The following is a 16,618-nucleotide window of genomic DNA, read 5'->3' on the forward strand; positions in this document are numbered from 1 at the left end:
TGCCTTCTCCCTATGTAGGTGTGGCCCCACATGACATCTCTCTCCCCTAGAGGAACAGCTCGTCCTTGAGCTGAAATACGGGATAGCGGTCGACAAAGGAGTCCACGTCTTCCCAAGTCGCCGAGGCAGGGGACTCGCCCTTCCACTAGATGAGGACCTAGTGGACGCCGCGAGCCAAGTGGGCGCGCACCGCTCACTTTGGTTCTGGGATTGCAACGCCATGGTGGATGCCTGGCAATGACGGTGGGGCGTCTAGAGGGGTGCCCACAAACTTATTGAGCAAGCTGATGTGGAAAATGTTGTGGAGGTAGGCATGCGGCGGAAGCACGAGGCACATGGCGATGTCATTGATGAGCTCGATGACGCGATAGGGACCGAAGTAGCGAGGCCAGAGTTTCCCTGTCGTCAGTTGCGGAAGCGATGTTGGGGCATGGTGGCGGAGGCGGAGCCACACCCAGTCGTCGACCGCATATGAAGTGACACGGCGTGCCTTGTCGTAGTAGAGCTTTTGGACTGCTTGTGCTTGCTGCAACCGGTACCAAACATCCGCTAGGAATTCATCTCATTCCGCCATGTTCCTTGCCATCGCCTCCACGTGGGTTTCGCCGGGCTCGTAGGAGCGGATGGACGGGGGTCCCGATTGTATTCCACGTAGAAGGGGGTGTCACCAAGGGAGGTCTGGTATGCTGTGTTGTAGACGTACTCAGCCCATGGCAGCCAGTGGAGCCTTGCATTATCGGGGCGATCGCCGATGAAGCACCGCAGTCCGCAGGTATATGATGATGACATGGTTGGCTGCTTCTGTCTAGCCATCCGACTAGGGATGGAAGGCTGCCGTCATATGTAGCTTCATGCCTAGGAGGCGCATCAGTTCAAGCCAAAATGTGGAGGTGAACACTAGGTCGTGGTCCGACACCATGGACTATGGGACACTGTGTAGTCGTACAATGTCAGAGAAGAAAGCCTATGCCACCAACTCTGCTGTGTAGGGGTGAGCTAAGGGAATGAAGTGACAATATTTGGTGAAGCGGTCGACCACCATTAGATTGATGGATTTCCCTCCGACGCGCGACAGGGCTTCCACAAAGTCGAAGCCGATGTCGGCCCAAACAACAGTTGTTGGTATTTATTAACTTGTCACTTGTTTAAGTAGCCACCTAATGTTGTTGACATTTCTTAATATCACTTTTGCTAAGTTGTCATCCCTAGCTATGATGCCATAAATGCTAATTGGTACTACCTAACAACATTAATAGAATGATACTAAGAAGTACTTTAGTATTTTATTATACATACATACATACATACATACATACATACATACATACATACATACATACATACATACATACATACATACATACATACATACATACATACATACATACATACATACATACATACATACATACATACATACATACATACATACATACATACACACACACACACACACACACCACACACACACACACACACACACACACACACACACACACACACACACACATATATATATATATATATGAAGGGGGATCTATAAGCGCACAAATAATTTACCATTGTAGCATTTTATCCGGGAGTATTCCAGGTATTGTTATTTATATTTTTACCACAGGGAAGGATGGGCAGTTGGAATATATTGAGATAAATATATATGAATGGCAAATGATAAATGATATTGATCGCTCATAGTACTCCTTTCTATAGCATTAGCATTGCTAAGTAGAAATTAGAGGAATAATTCCTAAGTCATTCTTAATTATAAATCAAAGCATACACTGATTAGTGCAATTACACTTAATAGTCATGGCTAAGATCAACTTCATATCTACACATAAAGGATATTACTAAGGAAGATCAAGAACAGAGCATGTCTTGCTTCGTAACTAGATCCTACTTGTCCTATATTCGGGGAGTGGACTACAAAGGACTCAACGGGAGTGTCACATTCATGATCTATCACATGACCTAGAATATAGGGTGCATCCGCAGGTAAACAACGTATAAGCACCACGCTTACACAATGTTGACCACTCACCCCATGTACATTGGAGCGAGTGCTATATGGACTTATGCTTGAATATAATGATAATTTAGCTATACTAAGCATATAATCAAAGTAAATGATGAACATGATAACTAGAAACATGAATAATATTAAGAACAATATCGAATCAATTGTAGCAAATATATGAATAATGAAAGATGCAAAAGAGGATACAAGGGGCTATACCAAGCCACACTTCTTGACAAGATCAGGCCTAGCTAGCTATGCCCTAAAATATGGTGGAGCTCTGAGGATGATCAGAGTTTCTTGATCTCTTGAATGATTAGGGTTATTGATGCCCCAGGGGTGGCAAGGGCTGATATATATATAGGGGGAGCGTCAATCCTGAGCCATCGGATCAAACCGACTTGAAAGAATGGCATAGATGCAACCCTAAGGCGGTGGAGAACCGACGTAGCAACACAGGGGTTGACAGGTGGGCCCAGGGGCCAGCCGGCCCCACATGGCTGCCTCTTGCCCTCTGCTTCGGTGGTTTGCCTCCTAGAGTCCTCTAGAACCTTCTAGAGTTATTTTCATTGCGAATAATTGTGATTAAATCTACCATTTGGATCCACCTTGATGGATTTATGAATAAACCTAGCTGAAAATACAGATTCACCAAAACTCATGGAATTTGTTAGTTGAACCCCTAAATCTATGTTGGTAATCATTTTATGCCCTTATAGAAATTATATTGATGGTTCATAATGGTTGTTAACTAACATCAACAAACTCTCCCAAGCTTAACCTTTGCTCGTCCCTGAGCAATGCTAAACTCAGTAATGGATCAGTAGTTTCTTCGATGTTTTCACTCCTCAAAAGTACACATGCGTTCAAACAAGAATTCTTCTCTGGATTAGAATAAACTTATCTGACTTTCAAACTTACCCATATTACCTTCAACCATGGGGCTTCTTAGCCTTCACTTGGGTCTTGAGCAGTTGAAAGGCAGAATGATCAAGTCAAGCATGATGTCTCAAGTTATTTGCTCAACCATTATTCTAGAGTTTTTATAGATTTTTAAAATAAAACTTAGAGCTTCCATTGTATGACACTCTCAAGTCTCTCAATATATGTGGTATTTGTTGAACCTCACCAAGGTAATAGTGATGTTATGCCTTCCCTTTCCTACAACTAAGGCTTATGTGGAGCTCATAGGAGTGGAAAAAGCATGAAAGAGCATACTTGCAAGACATGTATTGTAAAGTCAAACCTCGGATCCAAAGAGAATTGAGTCATACAATCAAATCAAGATGTGCATGTGTATGGCTATGTGGTGGATATTTATGGTGGCTCTCCTAATTCTACAATGCTCCTTAAAAACACATGTCTCTTTTGAAACTTGGAAATATTTGTAAGAAAACATAGGCTATCTTATTCATCTCTTCTTCTTTTTTCAAGCGGACATCTAAGCACCCATTGTTTTAGATATCTCTCGGACACTTGTCCATTTTTTTCTCAATCAATTCTTTTCTTTTTCAAGAATACTTTTGCATAGCCCCATGCTTCTTTTCTTTTGCAGCAAAACTTTCGAGAGCTAGCAACAAAAACTTGGAGCATTTATTTGGAGCAAAATCCTATCAAACATATTTTTGGTGTTTACTCTCAGTGTAGGAGTAAAACATTTTTGCGTGGATCTAGATGGAATGACATGTCTTTGTGCCTACCCCTAGTGTAGGAGTAGTGCATATGTGGGTGGTGTGTACGTGATCTTGATTTTAAGAGCATGATAAACCTCTCATAAGGGAAGCTTGACTTAACTCAATGTAAAACAAGCAGCATATATGAGTAGAAGTTTTTCTAGCCTAAATAACATATATGGCTCCGGTAGGAATTCAAGATTTGTCATACAGAAACTCATCATGAAGCATTTTTATGTTTTCAAAAGAAATCTCTAGAACTTTTGTATCACTTGGAACAAGATAAACAGCAGCTTAGATCATCTTATATCATATCCGTCAATTACCTAGACTTAGATCAAGCATATGCTACCCACGAGTTCGAGTTCAGAGTAAATTCTTATATCAAAATAGTTCTATCCAAAACTCGGGAGAATTAAAGGTTGAAACTAGGTACTTAAAAGGAATTACAACAGAACAACTATTCATCATTTTCATTCCAAGAGATTATCTTCAGAGTTCTTTTTATTTTATTAATATCTTAAAAATCAAACTTAAAGAAAACTAGACACACACTTTTTATTTTATTTTTATGTTTAGATCACTCATTATATATAGCTAACACATTGATAAATTTTTGTTTTGTTTTTAGTTATGCGTTTTTACTATTGTATAGCAAACTTAGAAATAGTAAAATAAAAAGGAAAGAAATACTTATCTAGATACATAGGGATGCCCCTCCCCAAGCTGGTTATTGGTATGGTTGTTCAAACTTGCACTTCTCAGAGCGGATTCACCAGTGGATGTCCTTCTCATCCATCGGGAAGTTGTACTCCTGGTGGAGCAAGGTGAAGACAGTAGGGTGTACTTGCTCTTGATCTCATGTATCATCCTGCGAAAATACCAACAATAACACCAAAACTCGTAGAATGGATTATGATAATAGAGTTAGCGGTCTGCCGTTCGGAGATTAGTTGTTCTTGGGATAGGAAATATTTTTGAAGTGACAGAATTCTAATAGGATGTCTATCTCATTTTTTTTATTTTCTGACATAATGCATGCATGGTATTTTTATCTTTATGCCACCATAGTAAATATTCTTGCAGGTAGAATTATTCACATGGGGCTTAGGATTTCATAATGAATTTTTTATTTTATTTTCTAAGTGCAAAGCAAATGCAGAAAAGTAAATATGCTAAGTAAAAATAATTCATGCAATGCTAAAAGTAAATATGGATAACTACTGATTTACCTCCCAGCGAGGGTTTAGATTTTTAAGTGCTCTGGACAGGACTCTTCTCCAGTCTTGTTCATTCTTTGGGTGCATCTGTTGGTCCTGGAGATGGAGACCTTGATGGTTGCACCTCTTATGATGGTGACTCTGATGATACTATCCCCTTCTCCTTCCACACCTGCTTGGTCTGTGGACTTGCTTTTTATGGAGTAGATTCATTCTTCATTCTTTGGGGATTGATTCCTCCGGCGTTGAGATGCTTGGCGTCTCCTCTTGGAGCGTGTCTTCTTTGGCTATTCATAAGTTGTATAACTATTGAAATAGCAACGTACCTTTTGTTTAGAGAATTGGAAGTGGACTTGTCCAGATCTGACGTAGATGATCGCGTTGGTGGTGTTGAGGAACGGTCTTTCAAGGATGATAGGTATGTCTTCTTCTTCTTCTTCTCCCATGTCAAGAATCATGAAGTCAGTAGGGACATATGTCAGTGTTTGATGACCGGTAACCCATCATGGGGGTACCCAAGACGGTGTTCGAAGGGCTTCGGCGTACGCAGAACTCGATAGTAAATGCAAAGAGATGAACGATTTATACTTGTTCGGGCTCTTTTATCGAGTAATAGCATTTAAGTCTAGTCAGCGTGTAGCCTTTTGCGTTTGATTGATTGCATGATCGTTAGGGTTACAAGAGGGTACATCGTACCTCTCTTTATATAGGGGAGAGGGTAAGGGCACATATCTAGTCCTAGTCGGTTATAAGAGAAGAGTCCTAGTCCTATTACAAAATCTAGCTTTCATAGTAAGCCGACTAAGTTGATCTAAAATAGCTTGAAGTCCACGCCACCTTATCTTGCATCCTTCAATAGATCATGGGCCATCCTAGGGCACATCTTGGTAGTACCCCTATGGGGAACCCTTAGGACCCTAGTCCATCAAGCCCCAAGCGTGTCATGGTTGAACTCAGAAGCCTTCTTGTTCCTCCTGATCTTACCGAGTAGAAACAAGCATAGTCCAAGTGCTTTCATGAGTGAAGCCATGAGGTGCTCTGTTAAGCCTCCGGGTGACGTTCACTTTTTAGAAAAGTGCACTCACTGAGTGTAGCTCTGGAGCCTCTTGCTATTTACAAAACAAAGAGTTAGAGGGTCTAAAAGGAAAAAAACATCCGTAGAGGATATGTACCCTGCAGCCCCTGAGCCTGTGTCCGAGTACTTGTACTCAAGACAAGGATCTAAAAACAATGTACTCGAGGATGAGAGTGTTAGCAAAAATTATTATCATGTCTGCTTGTACAGAAGCAAGTAAGGCATGCTGAAGTCACATGCAAAGCTTTAGTATAGTTGGTGCAAAGATGCTCAGGATATTCGTGGGAATATAACATCAAAGGTGCTACCTCGTGTACTGTTACTTCACATGAATTGAGATAAGGCCGTCGGTACACTAAAAAGGTGTAGTGGGATGCACTGTTCCCTTGTAATGTAGCACATGGACCTATGAGAAAGTTAGTAGCTTGTCCATGTACTCCTCGTGAACCTAGTTGACAAACACCACTAAAACGCCTATAAAACCCTCTTGGCGAGCATTTGAACCTCAGTTGTAGAAGAAGCAAGGTAGCTCTGAGTTTAAAGTTTGCAAATGTGGTGGTGAGTGAAGTAGACCAGCCCCTGAGAGTACTCGGTGGTATAACCAAGAGCTGTAGTGACTAGAAGAACTCTTGTGAGAGGGTTTAGAGGTAGGCTAAACCCGAAGTTGTGCACCGTAGAGGAGTCTAGAACTGCAACTAGATGAAGTCTTGTGACGGTTGGTAGGGTGGCACATCCAGCAGTCCCATGTCCGTTCTTCTAGGGTGCCTACGAACGTCTGTTCATGAAGGGTCTTATCTAGACCCAAATGTGTATAGATGGCATCGGCTAGGTGGCAAGATGTGCGAGTAGCTCATCCTGCATACTTGCCTGTAGGCTTCCTCTTGCAGTAGCTATGCTCCCAATGATAGTTGGCCAACAAATGTTCATAGCCGGACAATCTACCCAAGGTTCTAGGCTAGGACACACTGCACTTTTGTTATCTACCCAGATGCATTACTCTTCTCCTCTTGGATCTAGTTGCATCAGGTACAAAAGTACCTACTGAGAAGCACTTAGAGTATGAGTACTCTATTTTATCTGAGTAGGTGTTGTCTTTGTTATTGACTAAATTTTTTTTGTATCCAATACTTCTAACTCTCTAAATAAATAGTCGCTCATTATTCTGAGTGGTCTTGAATCCTGTAAAGTGTGCAACTCTATATCCATTGAACTATTGTTGAATAAAAAATCTTCATCCGAGTACTGCATTGTTAGTACATACTATTAAGCGATTGTTCGAGTACTGCATCAATCATCTAGGTACTAGACGATGTGGCCATGTAGATAATGGTCGTAGCGTGGCCGATACCTAGAAATTAGAAATCCAAGGGATAAGTCTGAACACATTGTGATGCGTTAGAAATCTTGAAAAGGCATGCAACCGTCGTATCAATCCGTGCAACGTCATTAAAATGGTAGGGAAACTGAGGCGCTGCACCCGTTGGCGTGATTATTGGGCCACATGATAGTGGGATTCCTATATAAAAGGTAACCAACCCTGAGCGTCATCTTGCTCTGTCGCATTTTGCTTTCTACTTAAGCCCCCATGCCTGCTGTGAGTGTCGTCCACCTCAAACCCTAGATCTATAAAAAAGCTCTGCTTGATGGGTAAGGGCAAGAACCCGAGCACCACCACCAAGAAGTTTGTCGAGAAAAGGGCGCTAGAGGTACCGGAGATGGCCGCCATCGCCCAGATCTGGCCGACACCGAGCACAAAGCCAAAGAACCTCTAGAAACTCCACGATTAGGGCTATTTGTCGGACCAGAAGCTTGGTGAATGGAAAGCGCCAGGAGAGCACCGTATTCCCAATCTTGAGCTAGATGAGATTGTTCTCTTTATGTTGTTTATCCAGCATGGGTCAGGATTGCCTGCTTGTCCCTTTTTGCATGGGTTTTTGCATTACTACGGCACAACCCTGAATCATCTGAACCCTAACTCCATCCTGTATCTTTTGATTTTTTTTCATCTATGTGAAACTTTCCTTGGCATCCCCTCATCTATCACTCTTTTCTGCTACTTTTTCAAACTAAAACCCAAGCATTTTGGGAGGTGCCGATATTTAGTTTCCAAGCGTTTTGGGAGGTGCCAGTATTCAGTTTCAGGTGAGGAAGAAGAAAGAATATCTCCACTATACCCTGGTTGTTTCTGTGAAGAATTGGAGAGCTGAGTGGTTTTACGCGAGGAATATGTGGCCGCTGCTAGAGCTTCATAGTAACGCCGCACCGGTGCCCAACGCCTGCTAGGAGAATAGCCTAGGCTTTAGTCCAGCTAGAAGTATCCGTTAGCCTGCTCTACTTGGCCATTTGCTTGAAGATGAGCTACGAAAGCATAGTTGATGCTGATGCCACAATCTTGAGCCTAACTTCTGAACTCGATAACTGTAAAAGGTGAGCCGAGATATATAATGATCCTATTGGGCATACCGAACCGTTACATAATGTCATGCATGAACTCGACTGCCTTTGTAGCATTGAACTTGATGAGTGGCTTGTACTCTATCCACTTAGCGAACTTATCAATAGCCACTTAGATGTACTTGAAACCACCCGGTGCTTGTTTGAGAGGTCCAACCATATCGAGCCCCTAGCACAAAAAAGGCCATGATAGAGGGATGCAAATAAGGTTGTGAGCTAGGACGTGGGCTTGCTTGGCGAAGAACTAATAGCCCTTGCAGTGTCGCACTAACTCTTCTACGTCTTTCAGTGTTTTAGGACAATAGAACCCGGATCTAAAAGCCTTGTTAACTAAGGTCCTAGAGGCTACATGGTTACCACAACACCCGGTTGTGAATTTCCTTCAAGATTTTCTGTCCTTCTTCATGTAATGCATTTGAGGAGAACACCATATGATGCGCCCCGTCGGTAAAGCCTATTATCGACTAAGATGTAATTCTTGCTTCTATGTGTGATCTACTCTGCTTCTACCTTGTCGTTGGGCAACTTATGGTCTCAGATGTAATCAATAAATACTTGCGTCCATGTCAGGTTTACCACTAGTCCTGGACACCAGGAGTTAGAGTACCAGTGGATGTGGAGGCTTCTTGTTTGATTGAAGGGACTTGGAGTTCCTGAACAAACACATCAAGGGGGTGCCTGGGCTCTATCTGATCCTAATTTGGCCAAAACATCAGCCGCAACATTGAGATCTCGCATAACATGGAGGATTTCTAGACCTTTGAACTGTTTCTCAAGTTTGCGGACTTCTACGTAGTAAGCATCCATGGTCTCCTTGGTGCAGTCCCAATCCTTATTAACCTGGTTGATGACCACTGAGGAGTCGCCATAGATGAGCAAACGCTTGATGCTGAGTGAGACTACTACTCGGAGGCCATGAAGGAGAGCCTCGTATTTGGCTTCATTGTTAGTAGTAGGCCAAAGTATTTGTAGAACATATTTAAGTTGTTTGCCATCTGGGGATATGAAGAGAATGCCAGCGCCAGCGCCTCCTAGCTTGAGGGAACCATCGAAATACATCTTCTAATGGTTGAGGATAATTGTCGGAGTAGGTTGCTGGGATTCAGTCCACTTGGCTATGAAATCAGCCAAGACTTGAGATTTGATAGCCTTGCGGGAGCTTCGAGTTCGACTGACCACTTGGATATGCATCTTGTTGCATCCCAATTGCATAGGACATCACCAATAGGGAAGTTGGATACCACTGTTACCTTGTGTTCATCAAACTAGTGGCATAGCTTGCGTGAAGTGATCAAGAAGGCATTGAGGAGCTTTTGCACATGTAGGTACTTGGCCTTGGATTCTGATAGCACCTCGCTAATATAATAGATAGGTCATTGTACCTTATACACGTGCCCTTCTTTAGCCCGCTCTATGACTATTGCCATGCTGACTACCATAGTAGTAGCTGCAATGTAGAGTAGGAGTGGTTTGTGCTTCTCGGGTGGAGTAAGTATTGGAGAGGTGGACATGTACTCCTTGAGCTTCTGGAAGGCTTCGTCAGCTTCAGCTGTCCACTCAAACTTGCCCAACTTTTTCAACAACTTGAAGAAGGGCAAACCTTTCTCCCCAAGTCACGAGATGAAACGATTGAGGGCAGCCATGCACCCTGTCAGTTTCTGAACATCTTTAACATAGTGAGGTCAAGTCATTTGAGTGATTGCTTGAATCTATTTCGTGCTAGCTTTGATACCCCGATGGCTCACGAGGAAACCCAATAGTTGTCCGGAAGGAACTCTAAACACACACTTTGTTGGGTTAAGCTTCCACTTGTATTCACGAAGACTGTCAAAGGTTTGCTTCAAGTCTGCTGATCAGAGTAGAAGGGTCCTTGGTCTTGACGACGACACCATCCATGTAGGCTTCTACATTTTGACCGATCTATTCACTTAGGCATACCTAGATAGCCCGCTGATAGGTTTCACCGGTGTTTTTTAACCCGAAGGACACGGTCGTGTAATAGTAGGCACCAAATAGAGTGATGAAGGATGTCTTGCTCTGATCTTCTTTATGGAGGGCAATCTGATGGAAACCCGAGTAGCAATCAAGGAAGGATAAAAGAGTCAACCCGACCATAGAGTCTATAATCTAATCAATGCGAGGTAAGCCGAAGGGATCCTTCAGGCAGTGTTTGTTGAGATCTGTATAGTCGTCGCACATGCTGCCACTCTTTTGAGTTCTTCTGGACGAGTATAGGATTGGACTAGCTAGTCAGGGTGAAGAATTTCCCTAATGAACCCGGCAACCAATAGCTTGGAGATTTCCTTCTTGATTGCTGCTTTTTAATCTGGTGAGAACCATCATAGATGTTGCTCAACCGACTTTGAGCCAAGGTTTAAATCCAATTTGTGCTCAGCCAACTATCCTCGAACACCCTAGCATATTAGCTAGCTTCCATGCGAAGATATCCTTGTTTTCCCTGAGAAAGTTGGTGAGCATGAGTTCCTGTTCTTTAGAAAGGTGGGCACTGATGATAGCCAGTCTTAGAGGGATCACCGGTACCTAGATCAATCTCGATGGTAACCAGTCTTAGAGGGTGGTGCAATGATTCCTGCCTTCTTAGTCAGAATCTCCATGTCTTCTGGTTTAGTCTGTTGTGCAATGTTAGCAATCTCCTGTGCTTCATAGGCTTGCTACGTTCTAGCTGCAATCTAGACGGCTTCTGTGTCGTCGTCATATGAGCGCTTGAGGTCACCTTAGAAGGAGAGTACGCCATTGGGACCCATCATCTTGAGCAAGAGGCATAGGTAATGTGGTACATCCATGAACTTGGCCAAAGTAGGTCGACCGAAGAAAGCATGGTATAATGATTCAAAGTTAGCCACCTCAAACTTGATGAACTCCATTCAGAAATTATTTGGGTTGCCAAACATTACCAGGAGTGTGATCTGTCCGAGTGGCATGGCAGCCTTGCCTGGGTACTATCCCATAGAAAGGGGCATCAGTGGGGGTGAGTAGGCTAGTAAAGTCTAGGCCCATCTTCTTCAGCGTATCTGCAAATATTATATTCAATCCTGCGCCGCCATCGATCAGGACCTTGGGGACTATCATGCCGGCTATTGTTGGACCCAAGACAAGTGGATAGTGGCCGACGTTAGTCACACTAGTCCATTGATCTTTTCTGAATAACTAGATCAGGTACTCAGACCAATTAAGGTATTTTGGTGTTGAGAGCTCTCCTGCCATGATGTCCCGAAGAGCCAACTTCCCTGAGCGCTTGTTTGATAAAGTCGGTAGCCCCGCAAAGATTACTACAGTTTGGCCCTTAGATTGTTGAAAGTCAGGGTTAGCGTTGTCGTCACCATCTTTGTTGTTATCAAGTTTACCCTTGCCCTTGTTGCTTTTGCCATAGAAACCCAGTTCTTGGAGTTGTCTGCACTTGGCCACCGTGTGCTTAGCGTTCTTGTGAAAAGGGTAGGGTAAATTCTTGAGGTCTTCAAACTTCTTGTTATTTTTGTTAGACTTTTAGACCTGTCCATGGAAGCAAGGGTGTTGTGGGGTCCTCTCTTTTTGCTAGACTATCCACCCTGATTGCTTCTGGGGTTGTAACCTTTGTCTTGTTAGCCGCGTGGGAATCATTCGTGAGTATGCTCTTCAGATGCAATCATTTTTTGTACTATATGCTTAAATTCCTCGGTGGTCTCTAGATTATCATTGTAGAATTTTTCAAACTACCACTTGTATTTGATCCCATTAGCGAAGTGATCTATCACCTCCCTGTCTATGATATCATGCTCGTGACTCAGCAAAGCGACGATAATATTGTTGGAAGGTTTAATCTGGTTTCTGCTTGCAAATTCTAAGCTTGTTTTGAGTACTTGGGTGGGTGAGGACGCCGCAAATTTTTTTTTATAGAATTTGCGCTAAAGTTGTCCCCAAGTATCAATGGAGTTGGCTCATAGCTTATCAAACTAGGCGAGAGGCATTGTGTCGAGTGCCATGGGAAAATATAACACTTTGATGTCGCTGTCGTTGTCTGCCAACTCGATGGACTGAGAGTAGATGCACAACCACTAGTTGGGTTCTATTTTCCAGTCATACTTGGTATGGTTGGACGGTTTGAACTTGTCTAACAGAGAGTAGTCTGTTAGAGAAACATGGGAACCTGTCTGATGAGATATCGGCCTCTCTATACTCAGGACTCGCCTCTGCCTTCCCTGTTGCTATACTTGTGCCCATGATAGTTCGACTGTGTGGCACCCTAATTCTTGTTCTGGTTACCCTGCAGCCCTAGACGGGAGTGGGCTGGTACTCGTTGTTCTCCTCCTTGGTTACCCTATGGTTCTATACAAGAGTGGGCTAGTGCCCTCGCCTCTAGTCCTTGGGAAGGGTTAGCTTGAGATGTCACTTTTGCAGCCAGCATCTGAAGGGCTATGGATTCCAGAATGACTTTGAGCCATTGCTGATCTAGAGTAGGGTTTTCTATGGCTGCCATCTCTTCTAACAGGGCGTAGACGTTAGCGTAGGGCGTAGTGAAGACCCTATGGCTAGCTACTTCCATGAACTCAGTCTTAAGGTTGCGTGATGTAGAGGCTCTGGCAGCATCACGGTCTTGGCGCTATCGTTTTGCTTTTTCATCCCATAGATGTTGTTCATATGTTGCCTCTGTAGCGAAGCGCCATCATTCAATGTCTTAACATGCCAACTGATACCATTGCCACTCTTCCTTGCAGTGTTGGGCGTGGTTGTGCTGAGCCTATCGAGCTCAGTTCTTCTTTTCCCCAGTCGTCTTCTGCTCATCCGTCTCTCCATTGGGTGGTGTGGTATCTGGGGAGATATCGGACAAGGCTTCCTCTCCATCTCGGATATCTGGTGGGTTAGGCATAGGGATATGAGGTGGTTACCTAGCCATAAAGACTTCTCAGGAGTGCCTCATGGCTGAGTGAGTTCTAGATTCTACAGTCGTCGCGATGTCCAAGATCTCTATAGAACCATGATCATTGTTGTCCGCTGGAAGAGTTCTGTCGTCCTGATAAGGCAAGAGTTCCACCATGTTGACTAGATGAGATGGATCTGATAAAGAGGTGTCGGGTCAAGCACTAATCCAATGGATGATACCTCCTTCTGGTGTGATGGATAGAACCAAACCTCTCTAGGCACCCGTAAGAGGGAGCTCTTGCTTAGACTACACAAGGTGGCTGATCGTATCTTGATAGATTGAAGCTGAGTTCTTGAGTCCAAGTGGAAAATGAACTAGGTCTTCGTGTTGGACTTCAGATGGAATCTCTAGCCCAAACAAAGATGACGTGTCTGAGCGGGAGTCGCGGTTGATGGTGACCTCCTGAGTTCGAGTTTGATCAGAGATTGAGAGGTGTGAAAACTTCTCGATGAATTGATCCAGCGTGGTCGTCGAGACGTCTGGTGAAGCTTGAGGCGCTGGGATCTCCATGAGACAACTTTGGAGCTTGCCATTGTCGTCTGCCTTGTAGATCCAGGAGCCAAAGGTGAAGGTGATACCTATCAAGAAAATCATGTCATTGAGGTCTACCGAGCTCTCGATTGCGAAGTCACCAAAAGCCCCTACCTGGCGCGCCAGCTATCGGTGTTTGATGACCCGCAACCCGTCACGAGGGGTACCCAGGGACGGTGTTCGAAGGGCTTCAGCGTACGCAAAACTCGATAGTAAATGCAAAGAGACGAACAATTTATACTGGTTCGGGCCCTCTTGTCGAGTAATAGCCTTTACGTCCAGTCGGTATGCAGCCTTTTGCATTAGATTTATTGTATGATTGTTAGGGTTACAAGGGGGTGCACCGTACCTCTCTTTATATAGGAGAGAGATCAAGGGCGTGTATCTAGTCCTAGTCGGTTACAAGAGAAAAGTCCTAGTCCTATTACAGAATCTAGCTTTCATAGGCCCCGTTCGCTTCGCTGAAAACATAAGCTAAAACACTGTGCCGGTTGATTTGTTGTGAGAGAAAACACTGTTCTGGCTGAGAAAACAAGCTGAAAAAGATGGATTATAAGAGAAGCGAATAGGGCCATAGTAAGCCGACTAAGTCGATCTGGAATAGCTTGAAGTCCACGCCACCTTGTCTCGCGTCCTTCAATAGATCATGGGCCATCCCAGGGCCCATCTAGTTAGTACCCTATGGGGAACCCCTAGGACCCTGGTCCATCAACATAGTGATATTGTATTTTTACCATCATGTCTTTTGCTATTCCCTCTGAAAATTAGATTGGTTGGTCTGCCATTAGCAATTGCATATATATAGGGAACAAAGGTTCATCACCGAATAAGTAGTCATGCGTTACCTTGGACATTATGTTGACACTCGATCTGATATCGCAGAAGGTGTTGTGGAAAATTCTTTGTCCAATGGTACACTTGATCGTCGGTACACCTATATCTTCCTTCTTGGTAAGAAAAGGTGAAGCGAGTAGGTGGTCATACTCCGATCGGAGTGTGTTGATCATATTGACTGATTCCTCTTGTGGCTGCCTGGCCTTGTTCTTCCTTCTTCGATTATTTCTCTTCTTGGTGACTATTGTTTCTTTGGACAGATACGCCATCTGTGGATGACTAGGAGAGTGGTGTATACGATTCTTGAAAGTAAACTTTCTCCTTTCTATCCTTGATTGTGAAACAGATCTTGGCACTGTCCGTGTAGATGATGGCTTTTGCGGTGCTTAGAAAAGGTCAGCCCAAGATAATGGGTGCCCTTTCATCTCCACCTATTTCTAAAACCACAAAGTCTACGGGTACATAGGACTGTCCAACTCGAATAATGGTGTCTTCAATAATTCCCTTGGGGTAGTAGAGAGACTGATCTGCAAGCTGCAAATGCATGTTTGTGTACAACAGAGCATCTCCATTAATCTTATTGTAAATTACCTTTGGCATGATGTTGACACTTGCTCCGAGTTCACAGACGCTTCTTGGAAAATGCGAGGTCCAATAGCTATAGGGATGATAGGTCTTCTAGGATCTCCTTTCTTGATGCATAAGGAATGATCCTCCCATCTTCTTGTCGATTGTTCTATATAGCAACCCGTAGCATTGTGAATATCGACAAGATTTGTAGTTTCAAGATCTTCCGGTTGGTCCAGAATCTTACCTTTATCTGTCGAAAGAACAGCAGCCGCCAGCTGAGCTATTTGTGATTCTATCATTTTATTGAAGCTATGCTGGTTTTTAATGGCTGAGGAGAAGCTATCCAATCTATTATTTTTGTTTTCTAAGATTTTATCATTGGAAGTTAATTTTCTAGATAAGCCCTCCATAATTTTAGCTTGGCTAGAAATTAATTCTCTCAAGGGTGGTTGATTATTAAAATTATTACCTTGATAGTTGCCTTGGTTACCTTAGTAGTTTGACCTCTGTTGCTGATTCCATCCTTGATTCTATTGAGGACTATAGTTATTATTGTTGATGAAGTTCACATCCTCATGGGTTTCAGGACAGTTGTTCCCTGAATGCCTAGTGTTGCCACACTCTTCACACGTCATGCGAGAATCATGAAGGTGCATGACTTCTTTCTTCTCATTGGCTCGTTCTTCGAGCATCTTCATTAGTAGATCTATCTTGGCAGACAACATGTCTACCTCCTTGAGTTAATGCATACCTCCACCTCTCTTGTGGGTCTAAAGACGTTCTTCATTCCAACCTTGGTTGGAGGCCATCTTCTCTACAAGAGCTATTGCTTGTGCGATTGTGAGTGACAGAAATACACCTCCAGCAGCATCCATATTCTCACGAGTATTGTTTGTCAACCCATGGTATAAAGTCTGCATGATTAGCCAATCCTCCATCCTATGGTGAGGACATTCTGATATATAGTCTTGGAAGCATTCCCATGCCCCAGGGACAGATTCATCATGTTGTTGTTGAAAATTTGAAATTCTTCCACACAAAGCATTGGTCTTCCCTATGGGAAAGAACTTTGCTAGGAAGGCAATGGAGCAGTTCTCCCATGTAGTATTTCTATCTTTGTTGGCGTAGAACCATTGCTTCGCCTTCCCCAAGAGTAAGAATGGGAAATGGCGAAGTAATATGGCGTCTCTGGTAACTCCTTTGATGGTGAAAGTGCTACAAATCTCCTAGAAGTGTTGGAGATGAACACTCGCATCTTCATGTGCCTTTCCACAAAGCTGGTTAGCTTGCACCATGTTGATGAGAGCTGGCTTTCGCTCAAAAGCA

General features: G+C 43.5%; 1 non-coding gene across 1 annotated transcript; it reads left to right on the forward strand.

The window, feature by feature from the left end:
• The first annotated feature begins 16,228 nt into the window (after positions 1-16,228).
• LOC136514573 (small nucleolar RNA R71) lies at positions 16,229-16,337 on the forward strand. The gene has a single exon (XR_010773728.1). It is a non-coding gene; the product is annotated as a small nucleolar RNA R71 (small nucleolar RNA).
• The last annotated feature ends 281 nt before the right edge of the window (positions 16,338-16,618 follow it).

Source organism: Miscanthus floridulus, chromosome 16 (genome assembly GCF_019320115.1).
Source record: "Miscanthus floridulus cultivar M001 chromosome 16, ASM1932011v1, whole genome shotgun sequence".
Taxonomy (NCBI): Eukaryota; Viridiplantae; Streptophyta; class Magnoliopsida; order Poales; family Poaceae; genus Miscanthus; species Miscanthus floridulus.